General features: G+C 43.4%; 1 long non-coding RNA gene across 1 annotated transcript; it reads left to right on the forward strand.

Moving 5' to 3' along the window:
• Positions 1-1,682: 1,682 nt before the first annotated feature.
• Positions 1,683-5,515, forward strand: LOC121452018. The gene is made up of 3 exons (XR_005974764.1): positions 1,683-1,785; positions 3,721-3,869; positions 4,864-5,515. It is a non-coding gene; the product is annotated as an uncharacterized LOC121452018 (long non-coding RNA).
• Positions 5,516-16,537: the final 11,022 nt, after the last annotated feature.

Genomic DNA, 16,537 nt, shown 5'->3' on the forward strand with positions numbered 1-16,537 from the left:
GGAACTTTGTGGGTTCATTTTATAACTTTCCCTACTGAGTATTAGATCCAAATCTAACATTATAAAAACAAATAAAAATGAACATCCTTCCTGGGGCAAATGATGGAGGAGGCATAAATCTAAAGGTGGTGGAATTGTCATGATTTAGGAAAACAAACGTTCTTTGAAACATGTTGCTTTGAAGTCACATGTTCTGGTTCCCACATCTCTACCAGGCACTCATCTAAGTACTAGGTTCTTAGCACCTGTGCGGGTCAACATACATGATGGCTGTTAAAGCAGAATGGAGGGAGCTGGAGGTGTAGCTCAGTGGTAGAGCACATGCCCAACATGCACAAGCAAGCAAAAAGAGAAACTCAAGAACTGACAAAAGTATTATGAGTGTTATTATAAATATAACTAATATCACCTATCGTTTATTTTTCAAGACTTTCTGATACACTATGATCTTTTCTTACATGATCTGTAATTGCTGCACCTTCTGACGAAAGGTTTATTATCCCTATTTTATGCACAAAGAAACTCTTGTTCCAAAAGTAAGGAATTGGTCCAGACTCACAAGGCAGACACAGGGAGAATCAGTTGCTCCAAGCCATGGTCTGAAGCAGACCCAACCCCATTTTGGTGGCCCAGAGACAGCATGGATTAGCTCATTCTTGTTCCCTTCTAGGCGGTTTACGACCTTGGACACTAAACCTGCATTAATCAGAGAGAAATGACTTGCGTCGGCAGACCTAGGTAGGCATTCCTGCTCAAGCTGGGCATGGTTTCACGTGAACAGCTGCCTGGCCGGGCATGTCAGAGGAGCAGGAGTACCCTGGCCCCTGAGCAGTACCGCTGGATGCTGCCCCTGTGTCATGAGCATGCCCACCTCTGGGGCTTGCAGTGCAGTGCGGCTGAAACTTAGAGTTCACGAGAGCAAAGCTAACACTCTCCGAACCTTAGGAAAAATCCAGCTGCTGACTCAAGAGATTCGCTGCGGGTTTATTTTATTGCTGATTGGTTGGTTGGTTTTTGTTTATCTTTTGTGTTGTCATTGAGGGCTTTTTTTTCCCCCTTTGGCTCCTTTTTAGCTGGGAGAACTGCTATTGCCTATAAAAATCTCCTAACTGTAAACTGTTCAAAGTTAAGCTAGGATGTGTAGGAAGACAAATGGACGTGGGGGCTGCAGAACACTAGGGGACTGTCCCGATCTTACGAATGCATATTTTCACCACATGTGCAATGAGATGGCAAGGCCTCCAGCAGAAATTAGTTATGAGGACCGAGGGTGCAATTTGGTGGGAAAGGGCTTGCCTGGCCGCTGTAAGGCCCCAAGATTCAGTCTCCATTACCGCAAAAAACAAACCCATGAACCAAACAACAAAACACCAGGAACGGATTGTCAAGCATGAACTAAATGACACGAGCAGAGGTCTAGCAGAGAGCTGGATTCTCACCAACTTTCTGACGTATGTGCCGAACTCTGAATTGCAGATTATTTCAAGAGGCAATATAATATCACTCATGCTCCTTCCCAGCAATGCCTTCAACAATGCTCCCTTTATTACCCACTCACTGCCCCTCGCTGAATACTCGTGGTTTGAATATGCTAAACAAGTCAGATGTGTTCATATACATCACGAGGTATGAGTCACACAGAGACTAGCAGCTGTAAGCATGGACCACTGCGGTCTTAGGGATGCTGAGGGGAAAGGACTCAAGAAAGAGGAAAGTTACCCACATGGGCCAACTGGAAGAATCAGGAATGGACTTTTAAAAATGTCATTTCGAACATTGACAGAGGTATTTTCTTACTGTTTCATTGTCTGCTTTTGAGGCTAGGATGGCTCAAGACTGTCATTGTTTTAGCTGAGGAGTTGGGGATAGCATTACCGGCACAGTTTACACCATCTTTCCTAAGATTCTGTATCTGGCCTTTTGTTAGCTGTGTGGACAGTTTGGAGACAGGATATTGTGTGAGCACAGGAAGAGCAACATCGATCTAATCTTAAGGAGCTCATAGCCTCAGAGGTAGGAAAGGTTTGAGGTCACAAATCAAATCAAACTGAGTACAAAAATGTACTAACACATTGTGATGGTGATGTCGTGGGGGTGGTGGGGGTGGGGTGGGGTTGTGGTGATGGTGGTGATAGTAATGATGGCAGTTGGGATGATCGCAGTGCAGAAAGGGTTGTCACGGCAGTGCCCATGAATGACTCCGTGAAGTAACATGAAGAAAGAGATCTAAGAAAGGTATGAATGCTGAGGTTTTATGCATGGCCAATTAGTACTTGATGCCAACAGTTTCAGCCTGCCGGTTAGACCCACAAAGCATGGGACAAGGATGCTTCACCACTGTCTCCAGCATCTAGCGCCTTGTCTGGAATACACGAGGTACCTAATGCATATTTGTTGAATAAAAGTGTTAATATGAGCATGAATCACGCAGACAAATCTCAAAATGTCTAGAGCAACCAGCTTACCAAGGATCTTCAAAGATCCTTGTGATCTTTGAAATACCTGGCAAGTAGAAGATGGCCATCGCCACTCTAGGTTTTGAAAGTTCTTTTATGATTTATTTGGAGAATCACAGGAAGCTGGGCTGAACTCTCCTGTCGGGTCATATAAGAATCCATGGTCCCCTTACTTCTAAAGCAATATGCTGATAAACTGCATATGACATAAAGTTTGCCATCTTAATCATTTTAAGTGCCAATGATCATTAAGTATCATTGTTAGGCAACAAATTTCATAACTTGCACAAAACTGAAACTCTGTCTCTTAAATGACTCTTCATTTCACCCTCTCCCCAGAATCTGGCAACCACTGTTCTGTTTTCTACGTTACAAGTTAGACTTTTGCAGCTATTTCATATAATGGGATCCTATAGTTGTGTCCTAGCTGTTTGGGTTTCACTTAGCACAACATACTGAAGTTTCATTCCTACCGTAGCCCCCACTCCATCCTGCCTCACGAGATACTTTGCTTCTGGCACGCATTGCCTCTCCTCTCTAGGCTGTGTAATATTCTGCTGCGTTAGTATGTCATATTTTATTCCTCCGTTTACCAGTAAATGAATCCTTGGAGTTTTTTTTTTTTTGACCTTTGGATATTGTAGATAATGTTGCCACCAACCCAAGTGTATAGAGTGTGTGGAGAGATGACTCAGCAGGCAAGAGCATTTTATTTATTTATTTTTTGTTATTCCAGAAAATTCAGGTTTGGAGCTCAGTATATAAGCAGGGCGGCTCACTACCATCTGTAACTCCAGCTCTGGTGAACTTGATACCCACCTCTGGTATCCAAGGGCACCAACAAAAATGGTAGACAGACACACAAGACCCATAAAATTAGAGAAGCAATCTTTAAATGTCTTGTGTGGCTAATATGTGGAGAAACCCCAGGCTTGATCTCCTGGACCTAGGATAAGACCTGCTTCCTGAAATGATCCAGACTTTGAAGGATACGTTTGCACATTTTCTCTGCTATGTGGAGTATAGGGAGAGGCAAATACATAAACTACATAAAAATAGAAGGCAGACTATGAATGACGAGGAAGGGACTTGGAGGAGAGGTAAAAAGAGGATGTTATGGGGATGAATATGATCAAAGTATATAACAAACACCCAGGAGGAAAATGTCACAGAAAAAAACTGTTATTTTTTTGCAATTAATAATTGCTGAAAAAATTAAACATATTAATTTCAATTCCTTTCTGTTCTCTTCTTAATCTTTCAGCTTTATTGACTTAAGATCATAGATTATTCAGTTTACCATATCAAAATAGGTTTATTTTATTTTATATGTATGAGTACTTGCCGGCATGTATGTATCTGAACCGTGTGCTACCTGTTTCCCAGAACACATCAGAGACCCTGGAACTGGAGGTAATAGTTTACTTATTTTTATTTTGTGTATGTGTGTGTTTTGCCTGCATGTATGTATGTGCAACAAATGTGTAGTGCTCATGGAGACCAGAAGAAAGTGTCAGATCTCTTGGAATTGGAGTTACAGAAAACTATGAGCCACCTTAGGGTTCTGGAAACAATCTGGTTCCTCTATAAGGGCAGCTAATGGTCTTAATCACTAAGCCATCTCTCTGTTTCCTCAGTTGGTTGTTTTTAAAAGCTCAGAATGGGAAGGTCTAAGAGCTTTGCAGTACCATAAGGAGGCTCAGGGACCAGCATTAGAGTAAAAGACCTTCCATGTTTTAGTGGCAGTGTTTTGACATTCTCCATTACTAAGCAATCAGAACTGTTCGTTCTGTGAAGACCAAAGTGCCTGTGTGGGCTGAACCATCTGGGGCCAGTGAGTTGAAGAGTGTCTAGTCTAGGAATCAACCCCCCACTTCCCTAGACGCTGAAGACTAAAACTGAGCCCTGAAGGGACAAAGAAATTTCCCTAAAAGTGGCCACATCTGCATGGTTCAGCTGGAAGGATCTTGGCTGGAATTGAAATATATCTCCTCTAGTCTTCGTTAGATGGATTTTCTTATTGGAACCTGTGCTGGTAAGTTTTTAAGACTCTGAAATAAGCAGTAATTGTTCGTTGACAATTTGAGGTTTTTCTTATCTGAGGAAACGTGTCCCATCAGTTAAATTGTGACAGAGATAGACCAGCTAGGAAAGAACTTCAGAGTTACTAAGGAACCAAATTTACTTACCAGGGAGAGTTAGAGACTGGTTCTCAGAGCCCACCAAGCTCTGTCGCCATGCCCCCTCATGCTGTGCTATTTACCACCACGTCTGTGTTTTCTCTTTGCCTTTTGCTCAACCATCTCAAAGTCCAACACTTCCCTCACTATCTAATCTGGCAGTTGGCTATTGATGTCATTTATGAATTCCAACCTAACACTCCTTTCTCTGACTCTTTATCTCTTAGTAAAACTTTTGGCCTTCAGATGGAAGGACACTTCATGCCAGAAGCAAGGCATCCAGATGAAGAAGCATGAAGCTGGGGTGCGGGGGGCCAGCTCTGCCACTGACTAGTCACAAGACTGAGCAGGGTCACTGTATCCCTGCTGCCATCTCCCTAGTGTGTGAAATGGACCTGGAAATCACACCCTATCCATTTTACTGGGCTGTTGCCTTGCTCAAATGATGTCGTTTAAATGCGAACTCTAAAAATGATCAAGTCCTTAATCTCCCTCACCAGAGCAGGCATTGTGGTGTCCACAGGCACTCATGCATGCACACACACACACACACACACACACACACACACACACACAAGCTTAAGAATCAGAAAACATCCCTTCCTCCTTAACTCTGTTTCTGGTAGGTAGATGACATTCTTCACAGGAGAGTAGAGCCCTCATTGGGCACACACTCCTTACAAGAACTTCTCTCAACACGGCACAGAAAGCAGCATTCAGTTCCACCCATCAGTTCTGGGGTAGGAATCTTATCCAGTAGTAAGGAAAGCCTGAAATACAAGTTCAAGAAGCTAAAGCTCCTTGAAGAAAAGGTTCCCTTGTTCTGTAGAATTCGATAGTATGTTACTCCAAATTGCGTGTTTTTGAAATACACAGTTGTCCTAGAACATAAGAAATGGTTTGGGACAATAACACAATGGTTCTCAGACTTCCTAATGCTGTAACCCTTTAATACAACTCCCCATGCTGTTCTGACCTCCCTCCCAACTATAAAATTATTTTAGTTGATATTTCATAGCTGTAATTTTCTACTGTTATGAATCATAATGTAAATATCTGATATGCAGGATATCTGATATGTGACCCCCAAAGGGATCGTGAGCCACAAGTTGAGAACCACTGCATGACATAAGCCACTTAGGCCATCTTAGACTAGCAAATACCGCTGACATGGATTCTGCATCGACTCCTACTGGGAATCTTCAAAGAGCTGGCATGGGTGGGAGAAGCAGGGTCTCTCTCTCTCTCTCTCTCTCTCTCTCTCTCTCTCTCTCTCTCTCCTCCCCCTCTCACTTTATGATTACCTTGCCCTGTCTCAGTGCTCTTAGGAATAATGAATGTTACTCTGACCTGACCCAGGATACACTTGCTGAAGACCAAAGTCTCAGACTGTTCAGGGGCAGGTAACTCACAGTCACTCGCTCACCACAAGGCCACCTTCACACCCACAGAGTGAAGAACACGGCCACCCATCTCTGATAACTTTTCCAGTTATCTACCAAATCATTTCTTTGTCGTTTTAAGAATCAGCCACAAATTCTCTTGCCAAGCCAATGTAAATATATATAATACTAAATGGACTGACAGGTGGCATTGATATATTTATTCATATCTATAAAACAATAAAAAAGAAAAAGAGGCCATGAATTTGAGAGGGAGCAGAGGGACATAGGAGTGGTTGGAGGGAGGAGAAGGAAGGAGAAAATCATTAAAAAGAATCAAAACCACAAATTTCCCCATTTTAAGAAGAATTTGAATAGTAACATCAGGTGGAGCTTTTTTTGAATTCCAGGTCACAGTAGCCAGCAGCATCGGAACGGCAGGTGTGGCCCCCCGCACTCAGCACAGCTCCTTTGCCTTCTCCACAGTCTCCAAAGTCCCCTCTCCAAGAAAGAGTTACTTCTAAAAGCTGTCTCTGGGGCCCAGCATCATTATGTCTGGTGCCCTTTCTTCAGAATCCCTCCATCTGACTATAACCTTTCCACGATCTTTTCCATGGGCCTTGTACAAAAATTAAGCTGGGTCTGAATCCAGTTAGAAGTTGCATAGCCACACCCCCAAAGATGAACCTTCGAGGATAGTGAGGAACTGAACTAAAGGTAGCCCCCTCTTCTCCACACACGAACATGAACCAACCGAAGGCGGCAGAAGAGGCAGAAGCAGGTTTGAGGTGAATGAAGAAATGACCATATTAACTGTCGACAGTGTAAAGGGAATGGGGGAGGAGAGGTGACCATGAATTAAGGCCTTTCGACTGTGCTTGAGTCATAAGATGACTGAGGAACAGAAGCGCCACCCCAGAACCCTGCCACCCTGCCAGGCAGGCAGACTGACTTCCGCAGCAGCCCTGTACCACGTCACCAGGAGAGCGCAGCCAGACTGCGTGGACACAGATTATTGCAGGCCCGCTCAGTGTCCCTGCTGCCCTGCCTGATGGGGTGTAATACGAAGTTGGAACAAGTTGTCTCTGGCAGGGAGCCAGGAAGCTTTTGCTTCCCACACGGCACCCAGCTGGAGAAGCACGTGGAATGACCGTGACCTGGAGGCCATGCCCTTGCTCCGTGAGTGTGGGACTGGAGGCCTTGCCCTTGCTCCGTGAGTGTGGGACTGGAGGCCTTGCCCTTGCTCCAGGAGCACCTGGTGTGGGAGAGAGGGGAGAAGTCAGCCTTTTTTAATCAATCTGTTTTCCACCCCAGTCTTGGGGCGGAACCCGTCTGCCCACTTTGCTACTGCTAGGTGGCTCGTTTTGGAGTCGCTCGCCAGGAGAGAATCTAGTTTGCTGGATCCCATGGAGGAATGTTAAAGCTGTCGTTTTAGAAAGTGTGAAAACTAAAAAACTCAGACACTTAGACGACAAGATCATTATGTTCTGGAGTATCCCAGTCAGAGGAAGCAAGCAGCTATCTCACGAGCTATTGCTAATTCCGTGTAAAGGCAAACGTGCCAGTTATTTCCCCAGTGCCCTCAGCCTCTCCTCCAAACCGCAAAAGCCCTGTCTCTGAGACACCAAGGTGAGCATCCACCCCACCCTCCCTGCCCTCAGGGAAGCTAGGACTGCTGCCTGTGGGGCTTCAGCAGAAGTCCCTCATACAGGGGTCTACTAGGGAGGGAAAGCCAGGTCAGAGGTGCAGACGGAGCTCGGAGCTCAAAACTCAGCAGGGTACTCCTGTCCAGTTTAGATCCAGAGAGAACTGGTTCAGACTTCTATTCCGTGAACCTCCAGAAAGAGCAGTGCATTCCCTCAGGAAGTTGCCAGTGTGCATGCACGTGAGTGTCTCTCTGTGTGTGATGCACACACACACTTTGCACCTTCAAACAAACTTTGCCCTTTCAAACAAGTCAAGTTACTGAGCTGCAGGCCAGGGCCACCTGCTCTGCCAGCAACACGCCATTCTCAGAAGCCTAGGGATTTCCTGTGGCCAGAAGGGTGGCCTCCTTCATAGGCCCAGAGGTATTACAGAGAAATATTAGTTTCTCACTTTAGTCTGCACGGCAGTTGCAGGAGGAGAGCCCCAAGAGAGCCAAGGAGAGCTTTGACAGTGAGCTCAGTAAAAGGTGATCGATTTCTGAGATAGTGGGGAAGAATAAGAACATGGGTGCTGTGAGCAGAGTTGAAAGCGTAAAGCGTGCATGTGCATGCATGCGTGCGAGTGTGTGTGTGATGGGAGGAAGAGGGGGTACATGTTGAGATAAGATGAAGAACAGTCTTTCTCTCACTCTGTCCCCCTCTTTCCCCTGTGACTATGGGCATGGAGCGGGGTTAGAACACCGGAGAGAAGATCAACAAGGGACCAGCATCTTTGCACTCTGATGGTATAAATTCATTCTCTTGAGCTAAACATGGCCCACGTCATAGAGTAATGGTAACTGAAGCTGAGAGACTACATTGGGGGAGGGGGGCTTGTAAAAAATAAGTGGGGCTCATTCAAAACAGAATAAAAGAATGACATTAAGGACAATAAAACACGGCTAGAGAGATGACTCAGCTGTAAAGGGCCGACCACCCTACATGAGAACCTGAGCGCAGTCCCTAGAACTCATCTAAAAGGTTGGGTGTATTATTGTCTCTTAGATGCCCGCTTGTTTTCTAATGATAGAGAGAAAGAAAGGGTATGGGTTTGGGTAGGAGGAAAGGATTTGGGAGGAGTTGAGGGAAATACATTTGCAATAAGAATATATTAAATGAAGAAATCCATTTTCAATTAAAAATGGAAAAAAAGGCAAATTTGGAATGAAAACAAACAAACTAACAACAAGCTGGGTGTGGTTGGCATGGCTCATAACCAATTGCAGCACTGAGAAGCAGAGACAAATAGATCCCTGAGGCTGGCCGGCCAGCCCAGCCTACTTGACGATCTCTAGGCCAATCACAAATGAAACAGGATGGTGTCTAAATAATGACACCCTAACCTTCCATGTGCTTCCATACCCACAGAAATGCTCACCCATGCACATACCATATACTAAAATATAAAGTTTAATCTTTCTATAAAATGCCGTTGATTTCTCAAAGTGTTTTAAATTGTTATATACTGTTATTCTAAGCAGAGGAAGCTTAAATTTTAAATTATTAGCATGAATCTCGCCACTCACTCTGACTTTATACCATGAATGTAAGGACATTTAATTTCTGCATAGAGTCATCAAAGTTATGCAATTGACTTCATAGTTCATAAATGTGATTTTTCCTTCTCCTAAGAAGAGTTAAAAACACTTTAGAACATGAACTTGGTCTTGCCACGTCACCTCTCGACAGCACACAGTCTGTTTACACTCTCTGATTCACTGCAGGGTAAGGAAGAATTAGGAGGAAAAGAAATTATGGGACGCTTCATCCTCCTCCCTCTTTCCCCACTATCGTTGTCAAGTTGATTGGCTGGCCAACTCCGGAAAGCGGCACAAAGAGACAGGATGTGGTAGGGCTCCTTGGTGTTCATCTTCCTTGGTGCCGTTTCTTTCTTCCTGGAAAGCAGAAGTAAGTTCTAGAGCGGAATGTAGTGGGCTGAATGAGAATCTTCCTCATAGGCTCCTGCATTTGAACAGTTGGTGGCTACTTAGGGAAGTTCAAGCAGTGTAACCCTGCTAAAGGAAGTGAAGGTATAAAAGAACGATTGTTAGATGTTGCTTTTTTTTTTTTTTTTTTTTTTTTTTGGTTTTTCGAGACAGGGTTTCTCTGTGGTTTTGGAGCCTGTCCTGGAACTAGCTCTTGTAGACCAGGCTGGTCTCGAACTCACAGAGATCCGCCTGCCTCTGCCTCCCGAGTGCTGGGATTAAAGGCGTGCGCCACCACCGCCCGGCTTAGATGTTGATTTATTTATTGGTCTACTTAAAGTACTGCTTGAGGTGTCTGTTTGCCAAACATGACTTCACTTGCTACCTGAAACAGAGTGACCTGGAGGAACAGATGAAACAACGGATTGTTGCCGCTAACATTCTGCTGCTGCTAACATTTTTGTAAAATCTTGCTTGCTTGCCCACCTCGACTCATTGTTTTACTGTATAAAATGAAGATACAAACTGAACTCAGGACTGCTGGGATCTAGGCGGGCTTTGGTCCATGGGCGACTTCTCTCTTCCACGCTACTGATTTTTATCCCAAAAAGATTCCCACAACATTTCTAGAGGCTTTGGTGAGATCTCCTTTACCATGGACCCCCCCCCCCCCATCCCGCCCCAGTTTGTCAAGAGAGACAGGTGCTTTGGGCCTCTCAGCACACAAAAGGTCTCTGGAACCAGATATTTTTTCCATTGTACAATTTTGGCTTTTTTGTCAAAAATCAGGGGTCCATAGGTGTGTAGATTTACATCTGGGTGTTTGGTTCAATTCCATTGACCCACCTGTCTGTTTTCAGTCAATACCATGAGGTTTTTATTACTATAGCTCTGCAGTCAAGCTGAAATCAGGCATGGTGATACTTCTGGATGACCTTTTATTGTCCAGGATTGTTTTAATTGGTGGATTCTCTTCTTGGTGTATTCTTGAATTCAGTTTGCCAGAATTGTACTGAGTATTTCTGCATCAATGTTTATGAAGGAAGCTGATCTGTAATTCTCTTCTTTGTTGAGCCTTTGTGTGGTCTGGGTAACTGGGTAACTATGGCCTCATAAAAAAATTTTCACATTGTTCTTTCTGTTTCTATTTCATGGAATAATTTGAGGAGTACTGGTATTAACTCTTCTTTGAAAGTGTGGTAGAATTCGGAGGTGAAACCATCGGGCTCTAGGCTGGTTTTGGCTGGGAGACTTTCAATGACTGCTTCTATTTCCTTAGGGGTTATAGGTCTATTTACATTGCTTATCTGATCTTGATATAATTTTGGTATATGGTATCTATCAAAAAATTTGTTCATTATTTTTGAATTTTCCAATTTTTCTCCTTTGATCTTTCAAGACAGGGTTCGTCTGTGTAACAGCCCTGGCTTCCCAGGAACTTGCTTTGTAGACCATGCTGACCTTAGGCTCACAGAGATTTACCTGCCTCTGCCTCCCGATTGCTAAGATTAAAGATGTGTACTACCTCCACCTAGCAAGATTTTCCATTTTTTAAGTATGAACTAATGATTGTTTGGACGTCCTCAGTGTCTGTTTTTATGCTATTTTTTTCATTTCTGATTTTGTTAATTTGGATATTCTGTCTCTGCTTTTTAGTTAGTTTGGATAAGGATTTGTCTGTATTGTTGGATTTTCTTTTTTTGAAGAACCAACTCTTAGTTTTATTGATTCATTTCATTATTATCTATTTCTGTTTTGTTGATTTCAGCTCTCAGTTTGATTATTTCTTGCTGTCTACTCCTTTCTCAACACAAATTCAAATATAAAATGTTTAGATTTTCAAGATGCCAACAGTAGAGCATTCGTCCAAACACTGAACCTTTCTGCGTAGGGTGATTGCACCTGTTGTAGGATATTTGTACCTGGTGTGAAGACATATTGCTGTCACAGGAGGTATAGGCGGGACTTTTGGGCAGAGAGAGGACACTGGGCAGAAGAAAGGTGGAGTTGCCAGCCATACGGAGAAGAATCAAGATAGACTGTGTGTAGACGAGTTAATGAACCACATGTGAGAATATATGAAAAATATGGTGGGATACCATGCTCAGCCTTGAGGAGGTGGGGGGCTTGGTCCTGCCTCAACAGATTTGCCAGACTTTGTTGACTCCCCATGGAAGGTGCTACCCGCTCTGGGTAGTGGATAGGCTGGGAAGGGAGAAGGGGAGAGAGAAGGAATTGTGGTTGGTAACGTAAGATGATTTTAAAAATTAAAAGAATAAATAAAATAAATATATGGGTTATTTTAAGTTATAAGAACTAGTTAAGAGCAAGCCTAAGCTAAGGCTGAACTGTCATATTTAATAAATCTCTTATTATGTGTGAGCTGTTGATCCTGACTAGAAAGTACTGCTTACTACATATACCAGCTTAAACAAACAAACAAACAACAGCAAAAAAAAACAAAACAAAACAAAACAAAAAATCACGGGTAAGCAACTGCTTCCTGACTGAATCTGAGGTTCGGATTCAAGTTCAGGGAGAGAATTTGTGCTGGGTACAGTATACCTGGTCAAACTCCTGTGATTAAGAAGTTCAACCCTATGGGGGAACCGTCTAGTGATGTTTGGCTAGGTGGAGCCATAGTTAAACCTCCTTCTGAAGATGTGTGTTTGCACTCAGACTGGTACAGCTCTAAGCCTTAGAGGATGCTCTTTGGGGAGTGGGTGACCATCAATGTAACTGCTCAAAGTGCTGAGAACGCAGGACTCCTGAGTGTTCAGCCCTAAGTGAAACAGCTACATCCTCCACTCGTGACCATTGCGGAACAGGGGATGGAAAGACTGTCATGAGCCGGGGTGTGTGGAAGAATGCCATGAATCGCCGTTTTCTGGGCATCACACGGGCATTGCAGGAATGAGCACCTAATGGTCATCCACACACCAAAAAAAAAAAAAAAAAAAAGAAGAGCTAATTTTATTTTTATTTTGTATGCATGGGTTTTTGCCTGCATGTATGTTTCTATATCACTTATGTGCCTGATGCTCACAGAGCCCAGAAGAGGGCACTATAAATACCCTGCATGTCAATTACAGACACTTGTGAACTATCATGTGGGTAGAGGTCCTCTGAGACCTCTTTCCAGCTCCTATTTATTTTATTTTTAATTAAGATATAATTATATCATTTCCTTCTCTTCAACTCATCCTACAGCCCTCCCTCCTAAATTCCTGGATTCTATCTTTAGTTATTATTGTCACGTACTTATAAATACTTTTGTAACAATATGCATGCATTTGGCCCCATAACATGATGTGGTCAGAGTCCTGAGGCTCCAACCACTTCCCCCAAGCCCTCAACTTACAGCCAAATCTTCAAACTACAAGCCTGGAGGGGTCAGGTAGTAAAATTAAATGACCAAACAATTTGTGTGATATGTTGTTTTCTTGGATGTGGGTAAACAGAAGTTCTCCGAAACTTTAACCATGATGCCTGTTTCTGCGGGGTGCTGTTGGAGACTTTAAAAGCTTTTCTTGACCGTTTCTATACTGCAATGGTTCTCACTTTGGAGGGTGAGTTTAAAATCTACTAAAAATATGAAGCACGGCGATGGGAGAAATGGCCCAATGGCTAAGAACACATACATACTTCTCTTGCGAAGGACCCAAGTTCAGTTCCCACTGCCGGTAATTCTACATCTAAATGGGTAACTGATTCCGTTGATCTCCACAGACATCTTACATGCATAAGGACACACCACACACACACACACACACACACCACACACATACACACACACACACACACACACACACACACTTTAAATCATTAATCAGAGCTGTTTTGGGTGAGGTTCAGATACTAACACTTCTTAAAATTCCCCAGATGCTTATAATATGCCATCTAATTTGAAAATCAGTGTTGCTTTGCTTGATTTTACATGCACTTTTTTTTCATGAAGGATAAGGGAGGGAAAATAATTTTGATGTTGTTAATTCATGGTGCAATGTGCACCAGGAGTTTACACAGGTTGGGGCAAACAAACTGAAGGTGGCGCTAAGAAAACATCCAAAGGGAAAGACGGAGGCGGCCTAACTGATCGTGAAAGTCTAGATCAGGGAAACCTGCGTTTACTTCTACTGTCTCTTAGCTCCAGGATGCGCGCCTTTGAGCAACTAGCTAAACTCATCTCTTTAAACATCAGTTCTTCCTATAGGAACTGCAGGCACAGACATCTGACCCTATAGAATTGTTAGGACTAGCGTATTAAGACGTTATAAGTTGTTGTCCCTAATATAGATGAGGAGGAAGACTAGGAGAAGAAACAAGAGCATCGGAAGACAAAACAAGAAACAAGGCCCTTCAAGTAACCGGTGTCAGTGTAATGGGTGAGGGCACATAGAGACAGTCTTGTTGACTTCAAGTAACCGGTGTCAGTGTAATGGGTGAGGGCACATAGAGACAGTCTTGTTGACTTCAAGTAACCGGTGTCGGTGTAATGGGTGAGGGCACATAGAGACAGTCTTGTTGACTTCAAGTAACCGGTGTCAGTGTAATGGGTGAGGGCACATAGAGACAGTCTTGTTGACTTCAAGTAACCGGTGTCGGTGTAATGGGTGAGGGCACATAGAGACAGTCTTGTTGACTTCAAGGGACTCACACATGTAACAACACCTGACATGATGTTGGTAAATGGTGTGAGCCCGGTGTGCCAGAGGCTGTAAAGAGACTGCATCCAGAACCTCCTCTGAAGGACAGGCACAGCATCACACAAACGTTGTGATGTGCTCTGTCCTCTAGGGGGAGCTCAAGGCTTTCTCAACTCTGAACATCTGGAAGGAATTTGTAGCTCCAGTGACAGCACTGGTTTAACACTCTGAGACTCCTGGTTTGGGGGAATCTCTTCTTTCAGATGTTTGCTCTTGCTCTCCACTCTGTTCCCATGTAGCTGGTACATGCAACCGGAACACGTAGCTGGCACACGTGGTTGGTACATACAGCTGGTACCTGCTACTGGTACATGCCCCTGATACTCTGGTTACTCCCCTCTCCTTGACAAAGCTGCTGTCCCCCTTAGAAAAAGTAAGAACCAGAAGTGTGGTTTTACTATCAGGGGCGTAGTTCGAGAAAGCAGAATGATCAGGTGGACCTCTACAATTTGGGTAAGGAAGATTTATTTACTGGTTAGTACAGAGGTAACTTCATCCTAGTCCTGATGTTCCCACTTTATCTTAGCTAATATCAACGAGACAGGAACATTCCTGGTGCAAGGCCATATATACTGCTATCAGAACAGGATAGATAGATAGATAGATAGATAGACAGACAGACAGATAGATGACAAATAGATAGCTAATAGATAGATATATAGACAGACAGACAATAGTTTGATGGGAAACTATGTAGGAAAAACTGACTATGGTTACATAAGCAAAGGCAGTGTTATGATTTAAAATGGTTCCAGTCATGTCAAGCTAAATTCATACAACTAGACAAGGTAGTTAGTGTTTTGTATATTTGACAATCAGACTGATGGAGATAAAAAAAACTTCTTTATATGAATTGCTGTATGAGACAAACTGTCCCAGAGCAATTGATAGTGATCTTATATACTCCTAGACCGTCTCTTTCTCCATTCTCATCCAAGCCCCTAAGTAAGTGGCTTGGCTATGCTGAAGTTCAGGTCTCTTCTTAATTGTTTTTGCAATTAACATTATATCTTGCAGAAATTCCATGAGCCCAAAGCAAGCAACTGACCTCTTACCTAAATTTCTAGTAGAAATGTGGTTTTCTCTCTACTTGTATATTCTATGCTTGTGACTGAGAAAATCTGGATGTTTGCATAGAAAGGGCTAGATGAGAATGTTGACATCAACTTCAGCAGATATTTCCTTCCAAGGCTCACTCAGGTCTCAGAATATTTCCACCTTCCTAAAAAGCTTCCATCACACTTAAAATCTAATACCAACTCCATAAAGGGCCTAAAAGCACTTGCACCACCTACCCTGTCTGATCACTTTCCGTTTTTGTTGTACTCTAGTCTCCCTGACCTTAAACTTCTTTGATGTGGGTGTCCTTCTGTATATATGTAGCTTTTATTGGTTAATGACTAAAACTGCTTTGACCTATGGCAAGTAAGAATATAGAAAGACTGGAAGAGATATAGACAGAGAGTGGGCAGAGAGTCAAGGAGAAGCCATTTAACTGCCAAAGAAGAAAGACCCCATGTAGCTGCCCAAGAAGCAAGAGTATCAAACCACGACCCTCATAGTAATAAATACAAAATAATAGAAATGGGTTCATTTAAGATATAAGAGCTAGCTAGAAATATACCTAAGCTATTAGTCAAGCAGCATTTTAAATAATATAGTTTCTGGGCAACTGGGAATGAATGAGCAGTCTCCGCTGACAAAATGGCATCCCATACGTTTGGGGCTAACCTGCATGACCAGGCACACGCTTTGGGTCTAGGTGTTTGTATGCCCACTCAGGGTTAGGAGGAAAGCAGATGAGAACATGCTTGCTGATCAAGACCCCTGCCTGGGCAAGCTGCTGGACTGAGTCTGCTAGGCATGCACAGGCAGGAAAGCATGGCGGATTTCTACTGCCATACACGGAGACATTTCCAGGCTGCACACCATGATGCATGGCAGATTTCGTTTTAATCAGACAAAAAGGGTTTATGTGCTGCATGGTGCTTCCCAGAGTTGAGGTGGTGAGCACAGCTCCCATCCAGCATTCCCAGAGCTGGCAGTAAATGTACCTCCGCCATATTGAAAGGCCAAGAGAGATGGAGTCAGCGTCCAGAGCTGCTACAACCACACTGCTTACCATTTTAAAATGTTCCCTATCAGAAAAAAATTTCAGATTCAGATTCAGACATGAAAGACCTCTAAATGAGACATGGTATGT

Source organism: Microtus oregoni, unplaced genomic scaffold (assembly GCF_018167655.1).
Source record: "Microtus oregoni isolate MIOR12 unplaced genomic scaffold, Mior012 000008F_ref0000371, whole genome shotgun sequence".
Classification (NCBI taxonomy): domain Eukaryota; kingdom Metazoa; phylum Chordata; class Mammalia; order Rodentia; family Cricetidae; genus Microtus; species Microtus oregoni.